Raw genomic sequence first — 19,032 nt, 5'->3', positions numbered from 1 at the left:
CTGTTTTTTTAATTTATTAAAAAATTAAATTGGTTTTAAAATAAAATTTAAAAAAATTGATTTGAATTGAAGTCTTTAATCTGCTTTGATTTGATTTTGTTTATGATGTAAGTTAGTGGTCCAGTTTCATTCTTTTGTATGTGGCTGTCCAATTTTCCCAACTCCATTTATTGAAGAGATTGTCCTTTCCTCATTGTATATTCTTGGCTCCTTTGTCATAAGTTAATTGACCATACATACTAAAAAAACCAAAAACAGTTCACCAATTTCTCCCACCTCCCACCTCTTGCCACTGGCAACCACCAATCTGTTCTCTGTATCTGTGAGCCTGGTTATTGATTGATTGATTGATTCCACATGTAAGAGAACATATGGTATTTATTTTTTTCTCTCTGCCTTATTTCACTTAGCACAATGCCCTTGTGGTTCATCCATGTTGTCACAAATGGCAGGACTTCATTCTTTTTTATGTCTAAATAATATTCTGTTGTGTGTATATACCACACTTTATCTATTTGTTCATGGATGAACACTTAGGCTGTTTCCTTATCTTGGCTATTGTAAATAATGCTGCAGTGAACATGGGGTGCATATATCTTTTTGAGTTAGTGTTTTTGTTTTATTTGGATAAATACCCAGAAATGAAATAGCTGGATCATATGGTAGTTTTACTTTTAATTTTTGAGGAACCTCTCTACTGTTTTCCATAGTGGCTGCACCAATTTACATTCCCACCAACAGTATACAAGGGTTCCCTTTTCACTACATCCTTGCCAACACTTGTTATTTTTAGTCTTTTTGAAAATAAGCATTCTAACAGGTGTGAGGTGATATCTCATTGTGGTTTTGATTTGCATTTCCCTGATAATTAGTGATGTCGAGCACCTTTTCATGTACCTGTTGGCCGTGTGTAATGTCTTTTTTAGATAAATGGGTATTCAGATACTCTGCCCATTTTTTAATTGGATTTTATTGTTGTTGTTATTGAGTTGTATGAATTCTTTATGTGTTTTGGATATCAGCCCTTTATCAGATATATGATTTGCAATTATTTTCTCCCATTCAGTAGGTTGCCTTTTCATTTTGTTGATGGTTTCCTTCACTCTGCAGAAACTTTAGTTTGTTGTAGTCCCACTTTATTTTTACTTTTGTTGCTTTTGCTTTTGGTATCAGATGCAAAAACTCATTGCAAAGACTGATATCAAGGAGCTTACCACCTATATTTTCTTCTAGGAGTTTTATGGTTTCAGGTCTTACATTCAAGTCTTTAATCTGTTTTGAGTTGATTTTGTATGTGATGTAAGATAGTGGTCCAGTTTCATTCTTTTGTATGTGGCTGTCCAACTTTCCCAACACCATTTATTGAAGAGATTGTCCTTTCCTCATTGTATATTCTTGGCTCCTTTGTCATAAGTTAATTGACCATACATGCATAGGTTTATTCCTAGGTTCTCTATTCTGTTCAGTTAATTATGTGTCTTGTTTTGTGTGTGTGTGAATTATGCCTGTTTATACTTCTCATTTCATGTGGTATGAACTTAACACTCAGTGATTTGATTTGACTGTGAGTGCCTAGAGGATCAGGATTGGATATATCAACGGAAATAACATTGTTATTGAACTGTGAACAAAATACCTGGTAACAGTGTTAAACTGGAGCTTGAGCATACATTATAGTGTTGTTTTTCTTCTCACCTAATATTTAGTCAAAAAATAAGAAGGAAAATAATAATAATGATAACTTTATCCAATATTTCTTTAGCATTTACAGTATGCTAGGCATTCTTCCAAGCACTTTACCTATGAAGTAGGTACTATCATTGTTCTGTTTTACAGATGAAGAAACTGAGGCACAGAGAAATTAAATGAATTTTTAAGATTACAAGGCTGGTAGGTGGTGACATTGGGAGTTTACCCAGTCTGTGTGGCTCTAGAGTTGATTTATCCTAAATTTTGAGTTGACCAACCATTAGGTCATTATCAACTTTACAATGTAAATTGTTTTGTCTAACACGCTCTTTCTCTACCCTCTTCTTCTATATGATCTTCAAAACAGAACATTACTTCTGAGCTTAGTAGGCAAAAGAAGAGCAACTGAACCCAAACTGTCAAAAGAGTAACAGGTGCTTCTCATTTGAGTGGGGTGACAGCATTTTAATGGGATTCAGACTGCATTTTCACAGCTTAGTTTGTATTATCTCCTTGTCTTTGAAAAGTAGATCCTAAAACTTTTTATGATCTCATATTGCATATATATTGTGTTGGTGTTTGACTTTAGATATTGTACAATTCCCACACTACTGTTTTGTGGGTAGAAAAAGCTTTCTGTTCATAATGTTGTTATTGACTGTCACAGTGGTTTATAGTGCACTCATTTTATATCTAACTCATTCTATGTTGCTCGATTCCTGAAGAAATTATTTTGAAATAGCATTTTTCTATATATATAGTCAGCTTCATTACACTTTTTTCTTGGCTTTTTCTCTTGCTTACATTTTATTTCTTTGACACTTGTAATTGAAGGTTTAGTTTTTTGAAACGTGGTAATCAGGATATGCTGGCTATATTTTGGCAGCAAAGGGGACATATCAGCCTGTTTCTTTTGGCACCAATAATATCTTGCATATGTAGCAAGTATGGTGCATATTTGGAGGTAAGAACTCTCTGAGTATTGTCTGGTAGAAATAGAATTATAGAATGAATGTTAAGGGTTCAAAGGTCCTTAGATATATCTCTTTTACCCTTCATTCAGCATTTGGGAATCTGAAGCTTGAGATAAAATGATTTGCCTGTATTTATACAGTATTAGAATCCATTTTTTAAAAAAAAGAGTACCAGTGTTCTGTGTTCTTTTGAATCATACCTCATTGTATTTGTGTAGCATTCTTACTGGTAAGAAGGGACTTCCAAGTTTTTTACCTGTATACCCTTAATTATGATTCTTCTTAGAATAATGTTTCTGGGTGAGAGATACTGACCTGAATTAGGTTGCAGAGAGAATGATTATGATGGATCCAAGAGATACTTAGATTAAATTGATAGGACTTTGCAATTGTTTATGTGTGAGAGTAAGAAATCTAGGATGATCCCTAGGATTCTACTGTGGGTAACTGGGTAGATGGTGATGTCATTCACTAGGAAAACTTAGAAGAAATCAGGGCCGGATGTATGATTTGAAGTGACTAGAGCATGGATTGCACAAACAAGTGAGAAAGATTGAAGCTAGAACTACAGGACACACAGACATCTAAGAGGTGGGAGAAGGAAAGGCCAAAGAGGTATGTATGGAGGAGAGAATGGTGTTGCAAGCACCAAAAGAGGAGAAAATTTTAAGGAGGGCATGGTAATTTGTGTTAATGCTCCAAAATTAAGGGCTGAAAGAACCCGCCAAAGTTGATAACTAGGAAATCATTTGCCTCCACTGTGGAGTCTTGGTGGCATAGGAGGGATGTGAGCAGGGAGATGGAGTAATGAGAACAGAGTAAAGGCAGTTCTTTTAAGGAATTTTGCTATGATGAGAGAGATGTGGAAGGAAAGGTTTTTGTTCATTCGTTCACTTGTACTTTTTTTCTCCTAAAAAAAAGGGCTGGAAAAGAGGAAGAAGTTGCGGTAGATGATTTAGGGGGTTGGATAATTGATGAAGCAGGGTCCAGGAGGAGACCAGCAAGTGATGATATCCAGAGCGTAGGCCATGATCAGAGTTTGCTGGGACAGGAGGGACACTTCTTCCATTCTCCTAGGGAGAAAGGTGGGGATAGATGTAAAAAATTCTCCCATAGGATGGGGAAGGAATATGTGGAAGTTCTTGTCTAGTGGTAGCGAAATGTCTTTTGTAAAGCAGCTAAAGTTGCTGACTTTGGGGGAGAGTGGGGAATTGAGGGGACAGGTAGTGTTTAGAATAGTCACTGAGGGAAAAAGATAGGAGTCAAGGGGGTGACCAGCAAGAGACAAGAAGAGTTGCCTGCCTGATTATGCTGAGGGTTTTGCTGAGGTTGGAATCTGTGAATATGTACTGTCAGCTGTTTTTGTGATTATGTGATATTTATTTGTTTGTTTTGCTTTTGTTGAGCTCTGTACACCAAGTTTAGAAGTAGAAAATTGGGATGATTCAATTGGTTGAGAGTTATGTTTTATAGAGCAGGTGTGTCAGAAGGATGAAAGGGCAAGAGAATTTAGGTTAAAATGTTCTAAGAGTGATTGAAGAAATGGACCACATTATCTAAAGAGGACCATAGAGCAGGTATTCTCAACTTTAGAAACATTTATAATTTTCTGTTGTAGGGGCTGTCCTATGCATTGTAGGGTGTTTAACATCCCTGGCCTCTACCTACTAGACGCCAGTAACAGCCCCCTCCAGTTGTAACAATCAAAAATGTCTCCAGACATTGTCAACTGCCCTCTGAGGGGCAAAATCACTTCTGATTGGAACCACTGCCTTAGAGTCAGAAGAAGCAGATCGATTGGACATAATAGGAAGGGTGAGGGACTGGGGTCTCAATGCAGTAAGTAAAAGAGTTGGCAAGTAAGCCAGAGAAAGAGTGGGGAGAATCAGAGGTCGTGTTCTGAGATTAGATTATGGAAATTACATATTTTATTTTGAAAATTACATATTTTAGATGTAGATCTATTCCAAGTAATAAAAATGTCAAGAATGGACCGTTGGTTTGCTGAGTGGAATGAAGATGAAGGTTGTTGGCACTGAGTAGGTAATTTTGGGAGAGAGAGAAAGTAGCCAGAGCAAGTTGGAAAAGCAGTCATGGGCCATCCTAAGAGATTCTGAAATAAGACAAGAACTAAGACTTTCTGGGTGTTTGTTTTCTTACTCTATCCAGTAAGTGTTAGTCAACTCTTTTTCTAACACTGTCAATTCTCTGAACTTGTACTTCCCTCCTGCAGTGTTTTAAAAAGTCATGGAATTCATCCAGTTTGGTTTTCTTGCAGTGTTTTTTTAGGTGAGTAGTTGTTTTTTGTTTCTTTTTCAATATTTCCTGATCTGATTTTGTGATCCTTTACCTCTAAATATTCTGCTTTTCAAAAGGCCCTGGTTCTGTGCTATGTGACCTAATTTCAGAACATTTCTTTTGTGTTTGGGCATCTCAGTCATTAGCTGAAGTAATGTCAACTTATCATTAAATCTTACAACCTCTTAGAAGTATTCTTTTCCCCTGCCTTCTCCCACCTGCTCTTTATTGTTTCATATTTATTTGGAACATATAATTATGTATGTACAATTTTAATTGACAGGTAATTACAATGGACTTAGTAAGCAGGACATAAACTACTAGTAGAATACGCCTATAAATATGCTTTATTTTATGTTTGATTAATCCAGACTTCAGTGGAAGTTGTTTTTTTGCCTTATCTTAATGAACTTACCCTGCATTATTCATCAAGAATGGGTACTAACTCGTACCTCTTTTACAAAGCATTAAAAATTATATATATTATCAACAGATACAAGCTGACCTAGTTTTTGTTATTATATCACAAGTATTGTCATTGCAAGCTAGGAAATAAGTAGCTGACATTAAAAGCCTTGACCTTTTGATTGGAACATTTAGCCCATTTGCATTTAAAGTAATTTTATTTTTATTTATTTATTTTATTGAAGTATAATTTACAATGTTGTGTTTGTTTCAAGTGTACAGCAAAGTGATTCTTTTTTATGATTAATATTCCACTATATCTATCTATATCTATATCTATCTATCTATACCACATCTTTATCCATTCATCTGTTGATGGACATTTAGGTTGCTTCCATGTCTTGGCTATTGTAAATAGTGCTGCTATGAACTATACATATTGGGGTGCATGTATCTTTTCAAATTAGAGTTTTCTTTGGATATATGCCCAGGAGTGAGATTGCAGGATCATATGGTAATTCTATTTTTAGTTTTTTAAGGAACCTCCATACTGTTTTCCATAGTGGTTACACCAATTTACATTCCCACCAACAGTGTAGGAGGATTCCTTTTTCTCTACACCCTCTCTGGACTTTTTATTGATGGCCATCTGACTGGTGTTTTTCAGTTTAATTAAGTCCCATTTGTTTATTTTTGTTTTTATTTCCATTACTCTAGGAGATGGTTCCCCCAAAATATTGCTGCAACATGTGTCAAAGAGTGTTCTGCCTATGTTTTCCTCTAGGAGTTTTATAGTATCCAGTCTTACGTTTCGGTCTTTAATCCATTTTGAGTTTATTTTTATGTATGGTGTTAAAGAATGTTCTGATTTCATTCTTCTTCATGTTGCTGTCCAGTTTTCCCAGCATCACTTATTGAAGAGACTGTCTTTTTTCCCTTGTATATTCTTGCCTCCTAATAATTGACCATAGATTAATTGACCATAAGTGTGTGGGTTTCTTTCTGGGCTTTCTGTCTTGTTCCGTTGATCTATATGTCTGTTTTTTTGTGCCAGTACCATTCTGCTTTGATTACTGTAGCTTTGTAGCATAGTCTGAAGTCAGGGAGTCTGATTCCTCCAGCTCCGTGCTTTTTTCTCAAGATCGTTTTGGCTACTCGGGGTCTTTTGTGTTCCCATACAAATTTAAAAATTTTTTGTTCCAGTTCTGTGAAAAATGCCATTGGTAATTTGATAGGGATTGCAGTGAGTCTGTAGATTGCCTTGGATAGTATGGTCATTTTAACAATATTGATTCTTCCAATCCAAGAACACGGTATACCTTTCTATCTGTTTGTGTCTCTTCAGTTTCTTTCATCAGTGTCTTATAGCTTTCAGGGTATAGGTCTTTTGCCTTATTAGGTAGGTTATTCCTAAGTATTTTATTCTTTTTGTTGCAGTCATAAATGGGATTGTTTCCTTAATTTCTCTTTCTAATATTTTCTTGTTAGCGTATAGAAATGCAACAGATTTCTGTATATTAGTTTTGTATCCTGCAACTTCACTGAATTCATTGATGAGCTAGCTGTAGTAGTTTTCTGGTGGCATCCTTAGGATTCTCTATTAATAGTATCATGTCATCTGAAAACAGTGACAGTTTTACTTCTTCTTTTCCAGTTTGGATTACTTTTATTTCTTTTTCTTTTCTGACTGCTGTGGCTAGGACTTCCAATACTATGTTGCTTGTTTGTTTATTTATTTATTTAGCTGTGCCATGTGGCATGTGGGATCTTAGTTCCCTGACCAGGGATTGAACCCACGTCCGCTGCATTGGAAGTGTGGAGTCTTAACCACTGGATCGCCTGGGAAGTCCTCCAATACTATGTTGAATAAAAGTTGCAGGAGTGGACATCCTTGTCTTGTTCCTGATCTTAGAGGAAATGCTTTCAGCTTTTCACTGTTGAGTATGATGTTAGCTGTGGGTTTGTCCTATATGGCCTTTATTATGTTGAGGTTTGTTCCCTCTATGCCCACTTTCTGAAGAGGTTTTATCATATAAGTGGGTGTTGAATTTTGTCAAAAGCTTTCTCTGCATCTATTGAGATGATCACGTGGTTTTTATTCTTCAGTTTGTTAATGTGGTGCATCATGTTGATTGATTTGCAGATATTGAAAAATCCTTGCATCCCTGGGATAAGTCCCAGTTGATCATGGTATGTGATCCTTTTAATTTATTTATTGTTGGAGTCAGTTTGTCAGTATCTTGTTGAGGACCTTTGCCTCTGTGTTCAAAAGTAATTATTGATAGGTATGTGCTTATTGGCATTTTGTCAATTGTTTTCTCTTTGCTTTTGTAGTTTTGTTGTTGTTCCTTTCTTCTTTTGCTCTCTTCCCTTGTGATTTTATATCTATTTTTAAGATTATGTTTGGATCCTTTTTTTTTAAACTTTTATTTATTTATTTATTTATTGGCTGTGTCGGGTCTTAGTTGCAGCACATGGGATCTTCGTTGTGGCATGCGGGGTCTTTCGTGGCAGTGCGCAGGCTCTCCGTTGTGACACGTTAGCTTCTCTCTAGTTGTGGCGTGCAGGCTTCAGAATGTGTGGGCTCAGTAGTTGCGGTACGTGGGCTCTCTAGTTGTGGCATGTGTGCTCTGGAGCATGCAGGTCAGTAGTTGTGGTGCATGGGCTTAGCTGCCCTGCGGCATGTGGGATCTTAGTTCCCCAACCAGGGATTGAACCCACGTCCCCTGCACTGGAAGGCAGATTCTTAACCACTGGACCACCAGGGAAGTCCCATGTTTGGATTCTTTTCTCTTTTTTGTGTGTGTATGTATCAGAGGTTTTTGATTTGTGGTTATCTTGAGGTTCATATATAACAACCTATATATATGTGATTAAGTTGATGATCTCTTAAGTTCAGATGCATTTTAAGCACCCTACATTTTTACTCACACCACCCCCCAAGTGTTTTTGATGTCTTTTTTTGGTGGTACGTGGGCCTCTCACTGCTGTGGCCTCTCCCGTTGTGGAGCACAGGCTCCGGACACGCAGGCTCAGTGGCCATGGCTCACGGGCCCAGCTTCTCCGCGGCACGTGGGATCTTTCCGGACCGGGGCACGAACCCGTGTCCCCTGCATCGGCAGGCGGACTCTCAACCACTGCACCACCAGGGAAGCCCTGATGTCATATTTTTATATCTTTTTGTTTTGTGTATTCCCTAACTACTTATTTTGGATACAGGTGATTTTACTACTTTTGTCTTTTAACCTTTTCTACTTGTGTTATATGTGGTTGATCTACTACCTTTGCTGTATGTTTCCCTTTACTCATGATATTTTTTCCTTTCATAATTTTCATATTTCTAGTTGTGGCCTTTTCTTTTCCATTTAGAGAAGACCCTTTAACTTTTCTTGTAAAGGTGGTTTAGTGGTGCTGAACTCTTTCAGCTTTTACTTATCTGTAAAACTCTATCTCTCCTTCAAATCTGAATGATAACCTTGCTGGGTAGAGTATTCTTGGTTGTAGGTTTTTTCCCTTTTGTCACTTTGAATATACCTTGCCACTCTCTTCTGGCTTCCAAAGTTTCTTCTGAAAAGTCAGCTGATAATCTTATAGGAGTTCCCTTGTACATAACTTGTTACTTTTTTATTGCTGCTTTTAAGATTCTCTCTTTATGTTTAATTTTTGCCATTGTATATATAATGTGTCTTGCTGTGGACCTCTTTGGGTTCATCTTATTTAAGACTCTGTTGTCTATTTCTTTCCCCAAGTTAGGGGAGTTTTCAGCTATTACTTCTTCAAATAAGTTCTCTGCCCCTTTCTCTCTCTCTTCTTCTGGGACCCCTATAATATGAATGTTAGTATGCTTGATGTTTTCCTGGAGGTCTCTTAAACTGTCCTTATTTTTAAAAATTCTTTTTTCTGTTCAGCATGGCTTAATTTTACTACTCGTCTTCTAGATTGCTGATCCATTCCTCTGTATCATCTAATATACTGTTGATTGCTTCTAATTATTTTTTCTTTCAGTTGTTGTATTCTTCAGCTTTGTTTGGTTCTTCCTTATATCTTCTAACTCTGTTGAAATTCTCACTGTGTTCATTCTTCTCCCAAGTTCATTGAGCATCTTTATGATCATTACCTTGAACTCATTTTGAGTAGATTGCTTATCTCCACTTTGTTTAGTTCTTTTTCTGAGGTTATGTCTTGTTTCTTTACTTGGAACATATTCCTCTGCCTTCTTATTTTGCCAATTCTCTTGTTTATGTCTGTGTACTAGGTAGTTCGGTTACGTCTCCTGATCTTGGAGAAGTGGCCTTAATGTAGGAGACATCCTGTGGGATCCAGCAGTGCACTCCCCTCTGGTCATCAGAATTATATGCTCTAGAGGTGTCCCTATGTGGGCTGTGTGTGCCCTTCTGTTGTGGTGAGGCAGACTGCTGTGGGCATGCTGGTAGGCAGGGCTGCCTCCTGTGGTGGCTGTAGGCCTACTGGAGGGTGGGGTAGGCTTCTGGTGTGGTTGGCTGCTCAGAGGTGGGGGGTGGTGTGGGTCTGCTGCTGGCCTGCTGGAGAGCAGGACCAGGTCCTCAGGTGGCTATATGCAGGGCAGGGGAATGTAATACAAATTATTTTTCATGGAAGCCAATCTATTTGATGTAGTATAAAAAATCAGCTTCTGTCAAGGAATATCCTATAATAGCTAAATCCTCTACTGGTGATTAACAATATTTTGTATAAATTTATTTATTTTTATTTATTTATTTTTGGCTGTGTTGGGTCTTTGTTGCTGTGGGCAGGCTTTCTCTAGTTACGCTGAGCAGGGGCTACTCTTCATTGCGGTGCGCGGGCTTCTCATTGCGGTGGCTTCTCTTGTTGTGGAGCACAGGCTTCAGTAGTTGCAGCATGCGGGCTCAGTAGTTGTGGTTCACAGGCTGTAGAGCACAGGCTCAGTAGTTGTGGTGCACGGGCTTAATTGCTCCGTGGCATGTGGGATCTTCCCAGACCAGGGCTCGAACCTGTGTCCCCTGCATTGGCAGGCGGATTCTTAACCACTGCGCCACCAAGGAAGTCTGATTAACAATAGTTTTTGACCTTATTTCCATACTTAAGTATGGGGCTTTCTAAAAAAAAGATTAATTAATTACCTCAAGAAAGAATGATGACCAGTTTTGTTTTTTTGGTTTTTTTTTTTGGCAGTACGTGGGCCTCTCACTGCCATGGCCTCTCCTGTTGCGGAGCACAGGCTCCGGACGTGCAGGCTAAGCGGCCGTGGCTCACGGGCCCAGACGCTCCGCGGCATGTGGGATCTTCCCGGACTGGGGCACGAACCTGCATCCCCTGCATCGGCAGGCGGACTCTCAACCACTGCGCCACCAGGGAAGCCCATGACCAGTTTTTTATACCATATGGATCTGATTTGTTTTGGTGTTTAGGATCTAGCACCTCAAAGGAGAAATGGGTTGCTCTCTCCAAACCATGAAAATGGATGTTTATGCTAAATACGACAACATGCCAGAAAACAACATTTTGTCAAAGAAGTTGTGCTGTAAAAAGCAGCAGCATTACATCCATCAGTTGGTCTCCAGTAGCAGATGACATTAAATGATTTGTGTGCTCAGTTTGCACCCATATTCAGTAGTTGGACAAACCTAAGACTCTTCAGTGGTCACACTAGAGCAAGTGGATGCCCAAGGATTTGGACTGTTTTTTATAACAAATTTTTTTGATTCAGAACATGGCTTAACATATTTTCTTGTTAAAGCAAGTGTTCTAGGTTTTGGAAATACCATGGTTATAGTGTATGTTGTATTTAATCATTTTCTTACAATGGTTTAAGGAAGTCATATATTTTTACCATACATAGTAAATTATTAATGTTATGCAGTATTTGCAACATTTAACTAGCTTATGGCCAACATTTTAAAAACATCCTTCCCTATTGGTGTAGTTCTGTATTTGTTCTCCAGGTTTACTTTTTTCTTAAGGAAAGAAAAAGGAAAAATAAACTGTTTAGCCTTACCTGTTAAACTTCCTAATTAATTTTAACATGGTCCCCAAATTGTTAGTTATATGTTCAAATTGAAAAGATGATTGAGCTCCTGAAGATCCTCTAAAGTTATTTAAGCTTTATCCAATGCGTTTTCTTACATTGCTCCGAAATGCTTTTCAATTTCTAAGAATTTATTGAAATATCTTTTCTTGGAAAGGATGAACTGAATATATATGCAATTCACCACTTAGAACCTGATGCTGGGAATATATTTTAAACCTTGACGAGATGAATTTGAAAGCTGTTTAGAGAGAATGGGGCACCCATTTGTAGTCTGTAAATTCTGGATCTATCTCTGAATGGAGAAATCTGTGTTATATATTTATTCCCACAAAGGACCAGTATGTAAATGTTGAGAGCTGAATGCTTCTATTTCTGGACAGTCTTTTGAGTTTATACTTGACCTAATTGTGCCTCCAGACGTGTACTCCTTGCTGAGTTCGTTTGTACAGCTGTAGTCCTGTGACAGTCATCAAATAAATCACTAACTGGAGGGAGCCTGCCTTGATTTCCAGCTAAAGGAAGTGTAGTTCCCTAAGACAGGAACAGACGGACCTCTTGACTTTCCAACAGCTTTCCTGCATAGGAAGTATAGTTTCAGGGTAGGAAGTGAGGCTGTAGGGTCAGACAGGGGCTAGGAATGGGGGAGGGATAGGAAGGGTGTTTATCCCTGGAGCTGCCAAGAAAGGACAAGCTTATCACCCTTACTACGAGTTTTGAATGATGGGAACTTCCTGAAGATACTGAACAGCAAGGGTCCTACACAAGAAGCCCTGCAACCGGTGGTTAGAGTCTTTGCCAGTTGGAGTAGTTTTTTTTTAGCATCACTGAACTCATTGAAGGAGATCAGAGTTAGATTAAGCCAGTGATTCTCAAGTCTGGTCTCTGGACCAACAGCATGAGTAATCACCTGGAACTTGTAAATGCAAGTAGTAGTCTGTGTCTTAACAAGATCTTCAGATGATTTTAAATGTATGTCTAGTTTGAAAACCACTGGCCCAGGAAATCAAAGTGGTTGAGAACCACTTTGCCAAATTGTGGTGGCAAAGTCACAATGTTGAGAAAGAATGAGTGCAGACTTTATTGCATGCTGGAGCATCCTTTAATCATTATGTAAGTATGGCATTCCTCTTACAGAGTATCCTGTGTTTCACACTGAATGACAGAAGAGATATTGGTATCTTTACTATAAATATAGTAACAAATAACACTTGTCTTACAGGTAGAGAATACTTCCTGTTCATGGCTGCAGTTCACACTAGAATCTAAATTCTTCCAGACTGTAATAGAAGAGAACTTTTCACTTTGCCTTCTTTTCCATTTTAAATATTTATTCCTTGATTCTTTTTTTAATGTATACTTTATATATGCAGTGACTTGTGAGAATCCTGTTTTTGTGTTTTTGTGATGGCAAGAGTTGGTTCAAGTAGCTAAGTGGTTCAGAAGCATTAAGGTACATAAGAATTACCTGGCCATCTTATATAAAATGTGGATTATTGGCCCCATCCCTGGAGATTTTGATTTAATAGCTCTGACATAGTTTCTAGGAATCTTTTTTTTTTAAATTGAAGTATAGTTGATTTACAGTGTTGTGTTAGTTTCTGGTGTATAGCACAGTTAGTTCATATATATATATATATATATATATATATAATTTTTCATATTCTTTCCCATTATGGTTTATTACAGGACACTGAATATAGTTCCCTGTGCTATACAGTAGGACCTTGTTGTTTACCAATGCCAAACTCCTAATTTATCCCTCCCTCACCCCCTTTCCCCTTTGGCAGCCATAAGTTTGTTTTCTGTGTCTGTGAGTCTTTTTCTGTTTCATAAATAAGTTCATTTGTGTCATATTTTAGAAGAATCTGTATTTTTAACAAACACCCTCCCCATTTGATTCTAGTGCGTGTGATCCTCAGACCACACTTTGAGACACGCTGTGGTAGATCTCTGAGAAGAGTTGTGATTTATCTGGTTATAAAACAAATGTTTTCATGAGTTTCTGAGGATATTTACAGATGTGAATCTGAATTGCTAGTAATGAAGCTACCTTAATGTGTAATGTTCAATGGAAATTGATGCTTGGGATGAAATTCTTTGAGAAATCATCAGTAGTCTTCCTAGGTTAAAATGCTCCCAAAGACCATTTTGACAGTATAATATAACACAAAACCAATCAGACTTAAAGGTTTTGTAGTTCTATAATTTATACTTTCTGAACAGTCTTTGGGAAGCCTATCTTTAGAGTTATGGGGCTATATATCAAAGCTTCACACAAAGAATAAATTAACTTGAGAAAATACTAGGAAAGTATATCTTTCCACAGTCTCCAAGCCATGTGCCAGAAGCCTAAAAGGCATCAAGAGTGTTAAGAAAATATGTCAGTGAGCCTATTGAACAGAACCCTAAGGTCACTTTCAGGGGCAGGAGTAGGTTTATCTAAAATGAGTTATGGGGCTTCCCTGGTGGCGCAGTGGTTAAGAATCCGCCTGCCAATGCAGGGGACATGGGTTCGAGCCCTGGTCCGCGAAGATCCCCATGCTGTGGAGCAACTAAGCCCAGGCACCACAACTATTCATCCTGCGCTCTAGAGATTGCGAGCTACAGTTACTGAGCCCATGTGCCACAGCTACTGAAGCCTGTGTGCCTAGAGCCCATGCTCTGCAACAAGAGAAGCCACCACAATGAGAAGCCTGTGCACCGCATTGAAGAGTAGCCCCCGCTCGCCACAACTAGAGAAAGGCTGTACACAGCAATGAAGACCCAACGCAGCAAAAATAAATACATAAATAAATTTTAAAAAATGATTTATGATTTTTTTCTTACATAGATTTTTTTTAAAGTTGTTATATCTAGCTCTCAGGAAAATGATTAATGAATAAGAATAGGGAAGGAAGCTTTTTTTTTTTTCTGTTCTCTTTGCAGAGAGCCTTCAGTTACTATCTTTCTGTATACCTCGCTATTCCAGAATTCAGTTAGGGCTTCTTAAATGGATAAGAGTAAAGACAGTGGCATGTTCTTGATTCACCTACTTAGGATGGATAATTGTCAACAACAGTAGTTGTTCCCTCTGCAGTGGGAAAAGGGAGTAAAAAAGGGGATGATCAATTATTCCAGGGTCTTCAATGTGAGTTTTTTTGAGGAGGGGTTGTATGATGACATCTCCCATCAGGAATGGGAATAAGCTTCTCTAAGGAATCTGTTTCAAACCACCCTTCATACTAATATTTCAGAATGAAATCTAACTCATGTTTCCTTTATACAAGAGGAGCAGATGTAGTAGAGCCCAGACTTTCTCTGCCCTGGAGTCACTACTTTAGTAGTGGGCCCCTCTGCAGGCTTTTAGGACTGGTGTCAACAGGAAGGAAGAAGCAGAGTCAGTAGAAAGCCCTTCCCCTGGGCTTCCCTGGTGGCGCAGTGGTTGAGAGTCCGCCTGCCGATGCAGGGGACGCGGGTTTGTGCCCCGGTCCGGGAAGATCCCACATGCCGCGGAGCGGCTAGGCCCGTGAGCCATGGCCGCTGAGCCTGCGCGTCCGGAGCCTGTGCTCCGCAATGGGAGAGGCCACAACAGTGAGAGGCCCGCATACCGCCAAAAAAAAAAAAAAAAAAGCCCTGCCCCATCTGATCATCAGACAGCCTTCCTTCTGCCAAATTCAGCTCTGTTTGACAAGCTGAACATGGCAGTAGCACCCGGACTGTATCATACTGTATCCAAGAACTTGTAGAGAAGACCTAACATCGCTGCTCTTTCAGCTGTGTCCCTCATGGAGGCCTACTGCTCGCCATTTTCCTCTACCATCCACGCCGGTACTGTTCTCAAAGACTTTCTCTTGGCCAAGTGCAAGCCCTGTTGCTCCCGTTGAACATGTGCCTTACTTTATAGAAAAGTCCTAACAGTGTTTTTCTGACCATTCTAATTTCCCTGTCACTTTTTAAAGTATAGATATGTTACCAGGCAAAGCTGGTTTTTTTAACCAGTGTTTTCTTGAGTTGTATACAAGATGATTTAAAGTGGTACATGGATAAGCATATTTTGAATTTTAATATATGGGGGAAAAGTGTGTATTAGCACTTCAAACCCACGATTTCATGGTTATTACAAAAGGTGAGTCAATGGTGAAGTGGATTGAAGGAAAATATTTAATAAATAATAATACAGATGGTGTGAGGATGGCAAAAATACTTTAGACGGTACATACATGACTAAAGCTTGGGAAATACTGTTTTAAACAAATACTCAAGGCTGACACTTTTTGAAATAGTCTTCAAAATAATATCAAAATAAATTCTAAGATTGAAATGCTGTGCCATGTTGGAAGGAGACGTGTATTTAGCATAATTCTTTAACTGTAAGTTCCTGTTGAAATCAATATGTATCTTTTTTAAATAGTCCCTTTAAATTACTAAGCTTATTTTTTTTTATTGGAGTATAGTTGCTTTACAATGTTGTGTTAGTTTCTGCTGTACAATGAAGTGACTCAGCTAGATGTATACATATATCCCCTCCCGCTTGGACCTCCCTCCCACTGCCCACCCCATCCCACCCATCTAGGTCATCACAGAGCACTGAGCTGAGCTCCCTGTGCTGTACAGCAGGTTCCCACTAGCTATCTATTTTACACATGCTAATGTATATATGTCAACCCTAATATCCCTAATAATCCTTGCTAATATCATTTATGTTTCTACTGAGTCTTTTGTTCTAAATTATGTAAGATTTTCTATCTTCCATAGGACACTTGTGAGAAAATCACTGTAAAACTTTGTTTAAATGGTTTGCTTTTCTTTTTTCCCCAATTATTAAAATAATAGCTTTATTTAGATGTAACTCAGATACCATAAAATTCACCCTTTAAAAGTGTACAGTTCAGTGCTTTTCAGTATATTCACACAGTTGCGTAGCCATCACCACAGTTTAATCTTAGGATATTGTCATCACTCCACAAGGAATCCTTTTATCCATTAGTAGTCAGTCCCCATTTTGCCTTTCCCCAGCCCCCGGCAACCACTAATATACTGTCTGTCTCTGCGGATATGCCTGTTTTGGACATTTCATATAAATAGAATCATATAATATTTGGCCTTTTGTGTCTTTCTTTCACTTAGCATAATTTTTTCAAGCTTCATCCATGTTTAGTATATATCAGTATGTCATTCCTTTCTATGGCTGAGTAATATTCCATTGTATGGATATACCACATTTTGTTTTTCCATTCATCACTTGATGGGCATTTGGATTGTTCTGCTGTTTTTAAACAATATTAAAAATACCTGGGGCTTTTGAAATAGTCATTGGATGACTCTGCAGGTGTGTTCTAGAGGGGATTCATGCTGTGAGTGGGAACTGGATTTCTAGTCCTTTGTGATCATAGATCCGAGGAGTCTGCATCTGTAATCTCTTTATGCTAATAAAATATATTCTCCTACGAGCTAGAGCAGTAACTTTTTCTCCATGGTAGAACATTTGTTACTAATAAACTACTTTCAGATTATTTCTTTAAGGCCAAAATATCAAAAATAGCTTCTTTTAAAGACAGTGGTTTTCAGGGACTTCCCTGGTGGTCCAGTGGTTAAGACTCTGTGCTTCTACTGCAGGGGGCACAGGTTCAATCCCTGGTTGGGGAACTAAGATCCTGCATGCCATGCGGTGTGGCTTCAAAAAGTAAAAACAAACAAAAAAACCCAGTGGTTTTCAACATTTCTAGAAGAGGAAATCTTACTTGAAAAGCTGATATTTTTCTCTATATTTTCTTTTCCAATTTCTTTATTTTTACCCTACTGAACCCTGTAACCCAGCTCTATTAATCTAGATCCTGTTTCCAGTATATGAATATATATGGACATAATAAATTCTATTACTTCTCCTAATAGAGTTTTAAAGTTTTGTTAATTTTTATCATAGCATGACAAAAATTCCTGGGTAGTTTGATAATGCTTTCATCATTGAATATTAGATATTAAGCCAGTTCTTTTTATTTTTAAAGGCTATATTAGTTGAATTATATCCACAAAAGTGTTCAATAGTTACTTATCTTGGGCCTGTGGTATGCAAAGCACTTGGTGAAATAATACCCCTTCCTTTTGAATCTGCTATGGTCAAACCTTATTTCAACTGTTGTACTGCATTGAGGACAGTGAGTGACCTCGAGTGTGACCTGGGATTTTTATGAGGGTTTTAGAAACTGTCATGTGAAAATCAGGTGAAAGAACTGATGTTGTTCCATTTTTGAAGAGATGAAGCCATTCAGAGCTTGTCTATAGGAGTCTTTTTTTCTGGAGAATGGTGGGAAGAAATTTGAGTGAAAGAAGCATATATCAACAAGGCTGGTATTCCTGGCAGCCTAGAAGTAGACCTAAAACATGAGTTTGTGTTCTAATATCCCATCCTTATTTACCTTTCCGCCATCTTCCAACCCCTAGAATGTCTAGTCCAGTGTCTCATGGTAAGAATGGTTTCTGGATAGTATGTGGCCTATTCAGGGATATATATATAATGTTATATTATTGCATCATCATTAATACATGATTTTAGCTTTAACAAATTGGATATCAACATGTAAAGTGTTGTTTGGTATTATGCAATTTTATATAGTTAACTTTTATTAGGTCAGGATTAAAATATACCTTTCACTTGGTGTGTATGTGTAAGATTTTATTACTCCTTAAAAGGCAGGGCCTGTAGCATAATATAAATTGCAGGACCTGTGACATAGTATAAATTGCCTTGCCAGTAAGCAGTAGAATATGGTGTTTGTGAATGGTGGGAAGACTGGTGATGGTGGATAGCCATGTTTGTATGGGAATACGGGAGTAGTTTTTTACCTGTTTCAGTGTCGCCATTCTCTTTCAACTCATGGATTTAGGATCTAATGCACTTCCTGTGCTTTAAATGGACATTTTTGATCTAGACTTGGACTGTGCTTCAGGCAAAGCGTAGTTTTAAGAGTCTACGATCTGAAATCAGACCATATGAATCTAAATTTCAACTCTGCCATCTAATAACTGAATTTAAGGAAGTATCTTCACCTATCTGGGCCTCAAATTACTCATCTGTAGAAAGGATGAAAAACCTACCTCACTGGGTAGGTAGAGGTAAATAGATGCAATGATGTACTTAATACGCCAAGCCTTATAGCAAGCAGTTGTTAGATGGAGTTGCTAATTGTCGTTAATACTGCTATGCAAAGGTCAGGTGCCTTCTCAAAGATTTCTGAGTAGTCCGGAGGAGTTCTGAATTGACTGACTCCCCGTAGGCTGAAGACTCTGGTCTGCCTGATTTCTCTAAGGCATTCTAGATTCATGTTGCTAGCTTGGGACCAATATGTCCTAGGGAAGTTTTTGGGTGAGTAGTATTCTCCTGGCCTGCCATAGTCTAGATCTGTTCCCCACCTTGCTTCCTGAACCCCTGAATCGTGGAGCGTTGTGGAGTGGGAGTCCTCTGGCATTTTTCCAGAGGAGCAATGGCTGAATGTGCAGATATTCCATAGGACCACTGGGACCTCAGAGCACTGTGAAAAATTGCACCATTTTATCCTGCAGGAGAGAAGAAGTACCTTCGTCTCAGGGGAGATACAGAAAAGGGCAAGAAAAAAGGTTTTATACTGCGGGGGGGACAAGGTGGACTACATCTAAGTCTCC

The 19,032-nt window shown here is 38.4% G+C and overlaps 1 protein-coding gene and 1 non-coding gene across 11 annotated transcripts in view; both read left to right on the top strand.

The window, feature by feature from the left end:
• AOPEP (aminopeptidase O (putative)) overlaps nucleotides 1-19,032 on the top strand; it is a 390,564-nt gene that overhangs the window by 10,161 nt on the left and 361,371 nt on the right. For 7 of the 10 annotated variants that reach the window (XR_016393524.1, XR_016393525.1, XM_089913028.1 and 4 more), the window contains exon 1: nucleotides 18,154-19,032. The gene's annotated coding sequence lies outside the window, so the exon portion shown is untranslated. The other 3 variants (XM_089913031.1, XM_089913030.1, XM_089913027.1) reach the window with 3 other exon arrangements.
• On the top strand, nucleotides 16,947-17,019 carry TRNAR-UCU (transfer RNA arginine (anticodon UCU)). The gene has a single exon. It is a non-coding gene; the product is annotated as a tRNA-Arg (tRNA).

The sequence above is a fragment of the Delphinapterus leucas genome, chromosome 6 (genome assembly GCF_059928025.1).
Source record: "Delphinapterus leucas isolate spDelLeu-1000000601 "Yukka" chromosome 6, BTC_Dleu_Yukka2, whole genome shotgun sequence".
Classification (NCBI taxonomy): Eukaryota; Metazoa; Chordata; class Mammalia; order Artiodactyla; family Monodontidae; genus Delphinapterus; species Delphinapterus leucas.
Note: the sequence above shows the minus strand (reverse complement) of the source record. Positions and strands in the feature narration are given on the sequence as shown.